Here is a 13958-nt window from a genome sequence, read left to right as displayed (position 1 = left end):
AAAACTGCTAACATATTTTTGCAGACGTGGTAAACAAAGCTGAATAGTTACAAACATCTATGAAATCTAAAATCAGTTGAGTACCTACCTGTTAAATATTTTATAGTAGATGCGCAGCTCCTCCGTAAACAGAGGAGAGCTGGTTCTAGAAGAAACTGCTCTATCCTCTGCAGGCAAAGGAGAACTGGTCAGATATGACCCCCCCACTGATACATTGGCAATATCACCCAAGTCATCCAGAGGCATACAGTTTTAACTTATGGTTAAAATTTTAACCAAACTAATTTTGGGCAAATTATTTAAATTAACATCATATCTGAAGTTTTATAAAGTGAAAATATCAGATATATGTTTTAGTTTTAAAGTAATGGACTAATTTTGAAGGTTTTAGTGTGGACATGCTGTGCCCAGCTGCATTATGGGTACCTCAGTACATTCACGACAGAAGAAATGCATTTGAGACGCTCTGATCAGGCTCCACATGGACAACGGCATTATACTCTTTGTATATTGTGCCTAAAACTCTCGTTGTTATTGTGTTTGTTTTAAGTAAAATGCCAGAAGCAGCTCAGGTTGCTTCTCCATTATTTTTAATTGGAATCACTGCAATCGATTCCTGTTTGCTCTTTTTAGTCCTGCTTATGTCAAACACTGTCTGTTGTCTTTGTTCCAGAGTAATATATAGTATATAAGATGTCTGAAATTCAGTTTGTGTTTATTAAATTCCACGCATCTTAAGCGTAGCAGACATGGATTATCTGGAATTTTGTTTTGGCAAGTTTTCATGGTCTCTACTACCATCTACTGGCCAGTAGTGTTCATGGCAGTATTCGCCCTAGTACTGAGCATCCAGTAGTTGGCAGTGTTCTATTTATTTTGACACTGGTTATATCAGATGGTTATCTAATTACAAAGGCAAAGGAGAACTGGTCCCCCGCCCCCCCCCAAAAAACTCATTTCTCTTAACCCCATACTGATACGCGGGCAATATCACCCAAGTCATCCAGAGGCATACATTTTTAACTTATGGTTCAACTTTTAAGCAAACTAATTTTGGACAAGTTATTTAAATTAATGTCATGTCTGAAGTTTTATAAAGTAAAAATTTCAGATATATATGTTTTAGTTTTAAAGTCTTGGAGTCATTTTTGATCAGGATATGTCATTCAAAGCGCATATTAAACAAATATGCAGGACTGCTTTTTTGCATTTACGCAATATCTCTAAAATCAGAAAGGTCTTGTCTCAGAGTGATGCTGAAAAACTAATTCATGCATTTATTTCCTCTAGGCTGGACTATTGTAATTCATTATTATCAGGTTGTCCTAAAAGTTCCCTAAAAAGCCTTCAGTTAATTCAAAATGCTGCAGCTAGAGTACTGACGGGGACTAGAAGGAGAGAGCATATCTCACCCTGTTAATTCTAGAATAGAATTTAAAATTCTTCTTCTTACTTATAAGGTTTTGAATAATCAGGTCCCATCTTATCTTAGGGACCTCGTAGTACCATATCACCCCAATAGAGCGCTTCGCTCTCAGACTGCAGGCTTACTTGTAGTTCCTAGGGTTTGTAAGAGTAGAATGGGAGGCAGAGCCTTCAGCTTTCAGGCTCCTCTCCTGTGGAACCAGCTCCCAATTCAGATCAGGGAGACAGACACCCTCTCTACTTTTAAGATTAGGCTTAAAACTTTCCTTTTTGCTAAAGCTTATAGTTAGGGCTGGATCAGGTGACCCTGAACCATCCCTTAGTTATGCTGCTATAGACGTAGACTGCTGGGGGGTTCCCATGATGCACTGTTTCTTTCTCTTTTTGCTCTGTATGCACCACTCTGCATTTAATCATTAGTGATCGATCTCTGCTCCCCTCCACAGCATGTCTTTTTCCTGGTTCTCTCCCTCAGCCCCAACCAGTCCCAGCAGAAGACTGCCCCTCCCTGAGCCTGGTTCTGCTGGAGGTTTCTTCCTGTTAAAAGGGAGTTTTTCCTTCCCACTGTAGCCAAGTGCTTGCTCACAGGGGGTCGTTTTGACCGTTGGGGTTTTACATAATTATTATATGGCCTTGCCTTACAATATTAAGCGCCTTGGGGCAACTGTTTGTTGTGATTTGGTGCTATATAAAAAAATTGATTGATTGATTGATTAAAGTAATGCGCTAATTTTTAAGGTTTTAGTGTGGATATATGCTGTGCCCAGCAGTGCATTTGGTTAGGATAGGGTAATCTCAGTACGTTCACAACATGAGAAATGTATTAGAGACACTCTGATCAGGCTGTACGGACAACAGCATTAAACTCTAGTGCCTAAAACTCTCGTGAATATATTCTCTGGGTTTATAGACGATGTTATTGTGTCTGCGTTTATTAAATTTCATGCATCTTAAATGTAACATGTAACACACGGATTATCTGGAATTTTGTTTTGGCAAGTTTTCAAGGTCTCTACTGCCATCTACTGGCCAGTAGTGTTCATTCGCCCTATTGACGTATCCCATAATCCCTTGCGTGCCAGAGAGTCACTGCAGTCAAACAACATATAGAGAATCAACACGATGACAGTTGTAAATGAATATTATACGACAAAAATGTAATTTTTTATGCTTTTCTTCACGTTAATAAGAGACTGCAAGTGTGATACCCTGAAAACTTGCTAAAACAATTATAACAAATAATCCGTGTCTGTTACGTTTAATCTGCGTGGAATTTAATAAACACAAACTGAATTTCACACATATTACAGTATATATATATTGGTCTCGAATAAAGAGGACAAACAGGACCCTGGACTGTCTCCCGAGGCACCAGCGCACATCCACCGGCGCACATCCACCTGAAGCCCGAGGCGTCAGCGCAGTTCTACCGGCGCGGCTTTACCGAGGTCCGAGGCGCCAGCGCGGAGTTATCTGACCATGGGTCCGAAGAAGGCACTGACGGCGGAGGAGGGAGACGATATCAAGAAGTCCCTGGACTTTTTGTCTGAGGAAATCTCTGTGGTTAAAATGCAGCAGAAATCCATTATGGAGCTGGTGGAAGAAGTGAAGGCTCTCCGGATCCAGAATGCCGAGAAAGACCGGCGTCTGGTGTACCTGGAGAACCGTGTTGCGGAGTTGGAACAGTACACAAGGATGAACGACGTTATTATTACAGGAATTCATATTAAACCTCGATCCTACGCACGGGCGGTGTCAGAAGACAGCAGAGGAGAGGCCAACGAGCAGGAGGCCAGCTCAGTGGAACAACAGGTGGCTGACTTCCTGCAATCTAAAGGTATTCAAATGGACTGTAATAACATTGAAGCGTGCCACCCCCTGCCCAGGAGAGAGGATGGAGACAAGCGAGCAGTTATAATGAGGTTTGTCAACAGAAAACATAAAATGGCATTGTTAAAACAGGGACGGAAACTCAAAGGAACAAACGTATTCATCAATGAACATCTGACCAAAAGAAACGCAGACATCGCCAGGAAAGCTCGTTTCTTAAAAAAGCAGGGAAAAATTCAACAGACATGGACATCCAACTGCAAAACATTTATCAAACTGAACGGAACACCAGAACAAGAGAAGGTTATGGTAATCAGGAACATCGAGGATCTGGACAAATACGATCAATAAGGTATGAGGACACAAACACATCACAACACCATGACACAGACCAGAGGAACCTATTCATCTACTACATCATCTACATCTGGAGACAAGAAGGATATAACTCAAAGGATTGCTGATCATGGAAAAGTAGAACTGAGAACATTTAAATACACAGACCACAATGTACTGGACTTGGAGCACGATATAGACCCGGACAATAATTTCTTCTCAAATATCAGTGGCAGTTGTTGGTATTATACAGATGAACAGTTTAATCGGATCATTAGAACGGATAACAAATTATCAATAATCCATTTCAACAGCAGAAGTCTATATGCAAACTTTAACAACATTAAAGAATATTTAAGTCAGTTTAAAAAAATATTTAACATAATTGCTATATCAGAAACATGGATCAATGAAGATAAAGGAATGGATTTTGAACTGGATGGATATGAATTTAATTGTGTAAACAGAAAGAATAAGAGTGGAGGAGGAGTGGCTGTGTATGTGGATAAGAACATGGATTATAAAATAGTAGACAATATGACAACTGTGATCGATAACTTATTAGAATGTATAACTATTGAAATATGTGAAGAAAAAAGCAAAAATGTATTAGTCAGCTGTATATATAGAGCACCAGGATCTAGTATTGAAACATTCACTGACTGTATGGGAAAAATGTTCTCAAAAACTAATCAAAAAACTGTGTTCATTTGTGGTGACTTAAATATTGATCTGCTCAATCCAAATAAGCATAAAATAATAGATGCATTTATCAGTATAATGTACAGTATGAGTTTATATCCAAAAATCACCAGGCCAAACAGAATTACATCCCATAGTGCCACCTTAATTGATAATATATTCAGCAATGATATTGAGAATAACACTGTGAGTGGATTATTAATCAATGACATTAGTGATCAATCATCTACCAGTTTTCATCGTTTATAATAGAAACCATCTGCGGAATCAGCCAGAGGAGAAAATAAAATACAGGCGAGTGCGGACAGAGGAAAACATGAACACACTAAAGAAGGATTTACAGGAGCAAAACTGGGAAAAGGTATACAGTGAAAGTGATGTTGATAGTGCATATGAAACTTTTTTACAAATATTTACATCATTATATGATAAAAAATTGTCCAATTAAACAAGACTACAGAAAACAAAAAATCCAAGCTCGACCATGGATGATGAAAGGGTTACGAAATGCATGTAATAAGAAACATACACTGTATAGAGAATTCATAAAACTAAAGAGTAAAGAGGCAGAAAATAGATATAAGAAATACAAAAATAGATTAACTAATATTATACGGGTATGTAGGAAGGAATATTATAGTAACATATTATATAATAACAAAAACAATATTAAAGGAATATGGGATATATTAAATAGCATTATCAAAAATGGTAATAAAAAACAGAGTTACCCTCAGTATTTCATTGATAATAATGTCAAGAAGGAAAATAAGGATGAGGTAGTCAACGGTTTTAATAATTTTTTTGTAAATATTGGACCAAGCTTGGCAGAAAAAATTCCCGATTCCCAACCTGAGGATTGGGATAATAATCTCATAGAAAGAAATCCCTGTTCAATGTTCCTCACAGCAGTGGATGGAAATGAAATTACAGACATTGTGAATAATTGTAAATATAAAACATCTACAGATTTAAATGAAATTGATATGGTGGTGGTAAAACAGGTCATTGAATGGATTGTAGAACCATTAACATACATCTGTAACTTATCATTTCAAACCGGTAAATTTCCCAATCAAATGAAAATAGCTAAGGTTGTGCCGCTGTATAAGACTGGGGATAGACACCACTTCACAAATTATAGACCTGTTTCTTTGCTTCCACAATTTTCCAAATTATTAGAAAAGTTATTCAATAATAGATTAGACAAATTCATAAATAAACATAAATTACTTACTGATAGTCAATATGGATTCAGAGCACATAGTTCAACATCACTTGCATTAATAGAATCAGTTGAGGAGATTACAAACGCCATAGACCACAAATTACATTCAGTTGGAATATTTATAGACCTAAAAAAGGCTTTTGATACAATCAATCATGACATATTAATCAATAAACTTGAACAGTATGGGATTAGGGGGTTGGTGTTGCACTGGGTGAGAAGCTACTTAAGTAACAGAAAACAGTTTGTGAAGTTGGGGGAATATACATCATCATGCTTGGACAATGCTTGTGGCGTCCCACAGGGGTCAGTATTGGGTCCAAAACTGTTTCTAATTTATATAAATGATATTGTCAATGTTTCCAAAATATTAAAATTAGTATTATTTGCAGATGACACAAGCATTTTTTGTTCAGGGGGGGATTTGCAGGAGTTACTGAGGAGGATCAGTATAGAAATGGGAAAATTGAAAATATGGTTTGACAGAAACAAATTATCATTAAACTTAAGTAAAACAAAATACATGTTATTTGGCTATTGTAATACAGACATACAGGTTCAGTTACAAGTCGAGGGGGTAGATATTGAAAGGGTACATGAAAATAAGTTTCTGGAAGACTCATATAAAACATATACAAAGTAAACTGTCAAGAAGCATTTCAGTTCTAAACAAAGCGAAACATATTCTGGACCACAACTCACTCCGCATTCTTTACTGCTCACTGGTTTTACCATATTTACAGTACTGTGCAGAGGTATGGGGTAATACTTATAAAGGTACAACACAATCACTATCAGTAATGCAGAAAAGAGCTATAAGAATTATTCATAATACTGGCTATAGAGATCATACAAATCCACTATTTTTACAATCCAAATTCTTAAAATTCACAGACTTGGTTCATTTTCAAACAGTACAAATTGTGTATAAAGCAATAAACAATTTACTTCCAGCAAATATTAAAAATATGTTTTTTTTAACAGATCAGGGGATTACAGTCTGAGGGGGAATTTAATTTAAAGCATCAGTGGGCACGAACAACATTAAAAGGTTTCTGTATTTCTGTCTGTGGGGTGAGGATGTGGAACAGATTGGGAGTGGGGCTCAAGCAATGTCCAAGCATGAACCAGTTCAAACAGCGGTACAAAAATATGTTTTTTTCTAGGGTGTTTTTGTTTTTTGCTTCAGCTTGTAAATATATAGTATTTTGTATGTAAGTAGGTATGTGTAGGTGTATATTTATGTTTGTGTATGTGTATGTATATGTGTATGTATGTTGATGTGTGTATGTATATATATATATATATGTGTATATATATCAATATATATATATATATATATATATATATATATATATATATATATATATATATATATATATATATATATATATATATATATATATATATCTATATCTATATCTATATCTATATCTATATCTATATATATATATATATATATATATATATATATATTGATATCGGTTTAGGTGTGTAGGAATCTATGTGTATATGTGGCAAAGGGTATTACTGGGTTGTGGGGAAGAAGGGGTAGGGATAAATAAGCTGATGCTTCACCCTACCCCTTTTCGGACATGTTGGGTACACAGTAGGAACTTTTTTGTTGTTGTCTTTACTGATCTATCTTGTAATTGTTGTTGTATCAAATGTTCAAAAAAATAAACAGTTTTACATAATGAATGACTCAACCAATCAGTGTTTAACAGAAGAGGCACATTTTACCCACAATCCTTTGTGATCTGTCTGTTTTTTTTTTACAAAACTTCAGAATTAGTGCATTATTCAACATTAAAAGATATATGTTATATTTTAACTTTGTACAAATGACAGAATTGACATTAATGGAGTTATTCTATCAGTATTCATTTTATTTATACACAAAACCATAACTCAGCATTGCTTTATTTTCCAAGACCTCCGCCTGACCGAAGCGTTGTGATTAGGTAGAGAGCTGGGCTTTGTGTCTTCTCTCAGCTGGCTTCTGTGCTGGAAGCCATGTAGTAAACAAGAGCTTCCAGCAGGGGGTAAGATGTTCAAAGACAGAAGTGCTGACTCATTGTTTGGTTTGGGTCTGTTGTCGCTTTTCATGCTACCAGAAGCGATCATGGTGTTAAAACTCAAGTTCAGTTTGTTAGTAGTTGCAAATGTACCAGAGACAAAACTGGAATTTATTGGTTATCTGTAACTTCCGATACATTTTTGGGTGGTTTATTGTTTTATCTTTATCAAAGATAACTTTTTAGTTATCTGATTATCTGTTATCGAAGTTAATTTTTTGGTTATCTGTGCCCACCACTGACGATACTATACGATACATTTTATTGTCCCTTCCGGGAAATTTGTCTTGGACTCCAAGAGCTGTACAAATAAAACTGCCATGACATAATTACATAACTCATGCATATTGCGCATAACTTGATACACACACCAATCATACATATTGCACATATCCCTAATACACATATCCAAATTGCACATGCCCCTATTGCACAGCCATCGCCCACATATGGTTAAAAGGAAAATACTGACAATGAATAAATAACACTAAAATAGCAATGCCACCATGTCATTAATGCACAATCCTACTACCTATCCCAGGAACCACTCTTTAAGACTCTAATTGACGTGGGCATGAATGAGTTTTTAAAGCGATTCAGTCTGCACTGATGGACCATGTATCGCCTACCAGATTGGAGTTCATACTCAGGATAGAGTATGTGGGAAGGATCCGACAAAACTCGCTGTGCTTATTTGAGAATAGACTGTTCATACATGGACTACAAGGAAGAGTTTGCAGTCCTTCCTACAACTTTCATAACACTCTTCACCAGACAAGCAAGCTTAGATTTTAACTGAATAGAGAGATTACCGTACCAAGATGACATCCCATACCGGATAATGCTTTTCAAAACAGCCTGATAAAACAGAAACAAGATATTCCGATCCACCCAAAACACCCCAAGTCTGCGCAGAAAATATAACCTCTGCTGTAAACCGGAGCATAAATTATTGACGTGTTTCCCAGCTGAACTGGTTATCTATGTAAATGCCTAGATACCTGGAAAAGCTGACCTGATTGATTTCTTCATCATGGATTACCAGAGGGGTATGATCACCAATAGAACGAGGGTCAATTATCATCTCCTCAGTTTTCTTTACATTTATAGTAAGAAAGTTAGCATCACACCAGTGGACAAAAGACTGCACCTCCTTAAAGAGCAGTGATGGATCTGAGTCATTGTAAAGCAGACTGAGGATGGCAGTATCATCAGAAAAAATAAAAACATGATTTCCATGAAAGTGGCTAATGCAATCATTAGTATAAAAGGTAAAAAGAACAGGCAAACTGACACAGCCCTGAGGTATGCCAGTATTGATGTTTTTTTCATAGTGTTATTAACTCTGACATTTTAAATTCTGTCTGTTAAAAAAGAATAGAACCATTTTATAATTACAGGGTTTACTAGCAGGTGAATTCGTTTTTGGATCAATAAATGAGGCTGTAACGTGTTAAAAGCAGAACTAAAATCAATAAATAAAGACGTGAGTAAGCCTTTGGGTCTTCAAGGTGTTTTAGTGACAGGTGAGTGATGCCATTAATGGCATTGTCTGTGCCCCGCCCTCTCCTATAAGCAAACTGCAGAGGATCTGGATCTGAATTTATCTCTGACTTTAAAATAGACACCATATACTTTTCTAAACATTTCATAACAACAGAAGTTAAAGCTACAGGTCTAAAATCATTGTTAATCGCTTGGGCAGAGTTTTTTGGGGACTGGAACAATAGATTTTTTCCAGAGTAAAGGAACTGTGTGCTGGTCTACAGACTGCTGGAAGACTGGGCACCAGGCTGGTGTGAGCTCCTCTGCAAAAATCTTTAAAAGAAAAGCTGAGATGCCATCTGGGCCAGCAGACTTATTTTTCTGAACCCTACTAAAAAGTGACTTGATTTTGCTTGGATCGACTATTAACATAGGGCGTGGTCTCCCATCCCACGGAGACCATGACTCCCCATCCCCCAGCAGCCACCAGCCCCCCAGTGCCAACACCCATGCACCACCGCCACCACCCACCCCCACAACAGGCCGCAGGACCCCGGGCCCCTCAGGCCCAGAGCAGGGCCAGGGGACCACGGCAGAACCGGTGAGGCAGACCCCCTACCCCAGAGCCCCAGACACCCACAGCCACCCAGGGCCAACCCCATGTGCCACACTCACCCTACCTACCAACCCCACCATAGTTGTTACAATTAATCTCCCTTGCTGTGTATGACCCCGTAAGTGTGCAAAGATAAAGTGTTGCATTAAAAGCAGGGCAAGAGACGGCAGGTGGCAGACTGCCGTGGGTGGCCACGGCACACCGCTGTGCCACAGCCTGCCCTGCTAACCCACCACCGCCTAGTGACCCCGACTCTAAACTGGTGAAGATGTTTACTAAACGTGTATAAGTAAGGTGTGTGCATTAAAATTGCAAGGCAGGGTTGGCAGATGAAGATCGCAGTGGAAGGCTGCAGTGCACAGCTTCACCACAGACTGCCTTACAAACCCATCCCCAACACCCTACCGCAAATTATATGAACCCTACAATGCGCTATTTACAACCCAATATGATGTGTGTGCAGGTGCTAACCTGGTGAAGTGCATTAAAAGGGTGTGACACGTGAGGCCCAACCCCAAGCAGCAGGCGGAGGGAGAGGCGCGGCAAGGGGAGCAGGCCACCCACACTGGCCCCACCGGGCCCCCAGCCCAACCCCAAATCTGGCGGAGGTGCCAGAGAAACCACGGGATGGGGGGAGGCGGGCAGCCCCGGAGGAGCAGCGGAGGCCAGGGAGGAGCAAACCAACAGAGGGGACAGGGGGCCAGGGAGCCGCAGATGTACAGGCCACCCCACCTGGAGGTCCCCGAACCAGGGAAGGTGCAGGATGAGACCCCGGAGCGGCAGGGGCAGCCGAGGAGCAAAGGGGAGACAGGTGGGCCCCACAAACCCGAAGGGAGAGGCCGGGGCACGGGGGGCCACTCACCCCCAAGCCCCGTGGAGAGGCACCACCCCCCACACAGGCATTGGACCCCAACCCACCAACGGTAGAGCAAACAGACCCAACTGAAAAGGAATGATGGCCGCCAAACTCTCTCCCCCCCACCACCGCCACCCCACCGACAATAGGACCAGAAGCCCTGCGGTGCGGCACCCGGGCCCCCACCGGCGGGCCGGCCAGCCGCCCAGCCCCCCCAAGGGAGGAGCCGAAGGGAGTGCAGGCCAGCACCCGACCTCCAACACACTTTTAACATACTCCAACGCCATTTCTCTTCCTGTCTTCACCATGGTACAACAACTTGTACCCACCGCCGATGCTCCTGCTCTTACTTCCCTTCCTCTTGGTCTCTTCCACACACAATATGTCTACCTTTCTCCTCTCCATCATATCAGCCAGCTCTCTCCCTTTACCAGTCATACTACCAACATTCAAAGTCCCCACTCTCATTTCCACCCTTCTAGTTTTCTTCTTCTCCCACTGTTTGTGGAAACGTTCTCCTCCTCTTCTTCGTCGTCTTTGCCCAGCAGTAGCCCATTTTCCACCGGCACCCTTTTGGACAACAGCACCGGTGGCGGACGTTGTTAACCCGGGCCTCGACCGATCCGGTATGAAAATTTGATTCTTAGTCTGCATAGTTGGGTTGGCTTGTTTTACACCGGATGCCATTCCTGACGCAACCCTGCTTATTTATCTGGGCTTGGGGCCGACACTCAGAATGTACTGGCTGCACACCCCATGTGGCTAATGTTAAAGTTTTTTAGAGTCCATTGAGGCAAAATTCTGCTCGATATTGTATTTGTGCCTATTCCTTGCATGCCTTAGCATCTGGTTCCATTCTTTTTGCACAGTTTTTAACCCCATCCGGTCATGATTCTTAAAAGCCATTTTTTTTATGGTTAACAGTCTTTAACTTCTTTGGTTATGTAAGGCTTGTTGTTTGGATACATAATAATATCCTTTCTGGTAACCACACAGTCAGTACAAAACTGTATGTAGTCTGTTATAGTATCCGCAGCCTCATCGATGTCCAGTGTATGAAAAATGTCCAAATCTGTGCAGAGGAAAGACCTCTTTAAAGCCTCTATGTTATCAATTGACCAAACAGACACTGTCTTGATCTGTGGCTCGCTGCTCTTCAGCACAGTCTTGTAAGTTGGGATCAGGTGTATTGTGTTGTGATCTGAATTAGACAGAGGAGGCTTTACTCTGGCCCTGTAGGCATTCTTAATGTTACCATAACATTTATATAAAATCTTATCATCCTGAGTGGCACAGTCAACATAGCCGGGTTTCCACTTGGGGGAACATAAACAGCAAAAATTAAAATATTACCAAACTCCCTTGGAAGGTAAAAGGGTCTCACAGAGAGGCACAGAAGTTCCACATCTCTGTTGCACACCGTCTCCCTGATGGTGTAATTCCTGCACCAACCTTCATTGATGAACACACAGATGCCTCCTCCACAGCTCTTACCTGAGGATGCACTCCGGGCCGCTCAAATGACAGAAAAACCCTCCACATCAATAAGAAAGCTTGGAATATCCATATGTAACCATGTCTCTGTGATCACAAGCAGGCCCAACTCCCGGTACACAAAGCTTACTCTGGCATTGGTACGAAGCTCCTCCATCTTATTCCTCAGAGACCGCGCATTGCACAGGATCATACCCAGCAGCGACGGTCTGTTGCCTCTTTGGCGAAGACGCTGGCGTATCCCTCCTTATCTGCCTCTTCTCCGATGACGTGCTCTGCGGGCCAGTTGTATCCTCAGTGTCTCTGGCAGATCAGCCAGAGGCATGTTTCCCGCAGATCGCAGGGAAAGAAGAGTGTCTCTGGTGTAGGTGAGTGACCGCTCACCTGCTTCCGTGTTTGGAAAGGTTTGGCAGATTCTTAGCAATTCCTAAAATAATCAGCATTATTGAGAATTGGTTAATAAATAATGCCATGGTGCTTTCCCAACAAACACTGACAAATAACGATCCAAACAATTAAAATGTTTAAGAGTTTAAAAACACAGCAGTTTAAAAACACAGCAGCCGCAGCAGGAGTCCGGGTCGCAACAGGGCAGCACCATCGGAATGGAGGAAAAGGATAGATTTGAGTGGCCAGCAGTGGGCAGGGCGCTCAAAGACAGAAGTGATGACTCATTGTTTGGGTCTGTGGTCACCTTTGATGCTACCAGAAGTGATTATGTTGTTAAAACTCAAACTCAGCTTGTTAGTAGTTGCAAGTGTATTGAAGACAATACTTGAAGTTATCGGTTATCTCTAGCTTCCGATAAATTTTTGGGTGGTTTATTGGTTTAGCTTTATAAAAGATAACTTTTCAGTTAGCTGATTATCTGTTATCAAAGCTAATTTTTTGGTTAGCTGTGCCCACCACTGAATACAGGTGGGCTAATCAGGATGTGATATGAGGAACAGGTGGTGTTAACGAGGTGCACATGAGGAAAAGGATCTAGAAAGGGGGCATGGCTTCTGGACAAAGAGTATGGATGGGCAAGATTGTGAGGAGGGTAATGCACAAAGTGGAGTGGTGTAATAGACAAAGACACGTGAGCTGGTGCCATGTGTGTGAGTGAAAGAAATGAGGCAGGTGCAATGAACACAATCAAATATGAGTGAGGGATGAAGACATGATGGGAGGTGCAGGGGTGTGGAATGGAAACAAATGGCAAAAAACAGAACAGAGCTAAAACTGAAATCAAGGGCAGAATATAATACAACAACAAACCGGGCATGAACATGAGAACTGAAAGAAGATAAAACGAAATTGGAACTGACTAAGAAAACAAAGTGCTTAACCAAACTAAAAATAAAACAGAGACTGTGATTAACAAAACCTGACACTAAAGCACAGCAGATAAAATAACAAATGAGAAGAACTAAATAAATAAGTGGTAAACAATGAAAACACAAACTGGCTGAACAAAACAAGAACAGAACTGGACAATGGCTAAAGAATAAAAGTAGCAAAGAAACAAAGTGGCAAAGCAAAATAGAACAGAATAAACCCATGATAACTAATAAAACAGAGCTGGGGCAGACAGTGGGTAAAGGAAGGAGGAAAAATTTGAATCGAACCCAGAGCCGGCCAAATTGTGACAAGAACTTTGAGTTATGCTTGTTTTTGTTGAACAAATCAGACCAATAGGTCCCCTTTGTAGCCAGTAATGCATGCTTATAGTCTAAGATAGCATCATGCCACGCAAGGTGGTGGTGGCGATGATCGTGATGGTGGTGGTGGTGATGATGATGATGATAATTCCAATGGTGATGAGGATGGTGATGGTGATGATGTTGATGATGATGTGATGGTAATGATGATGGTGATGACGATGATGATGATGGTGATGATGTTGATGATGGTGGTGGTGGTGGT

This window comes from Thalassophryne amazonica, chromosome 8 (genome assembly GCF_902500255.1).
Source record: "Thalassophryne amazonica chromosome 8, fThaAma1.1, whole genome shotgun sequence".
In the NCBI taxonomy this organism is placed as follows: domain Eukaryota; kingdom Metazoa; phylum Chordata; class Actinopteri; order Batrachoidiformes; family Batrachoididae; genus Thalassophryne; species Thalassophryne amazonica.
The sequence above is the reverse complement of the archived record's forward strand: the minus strand, read 5'-3'. Positions refer to the sequence as shown.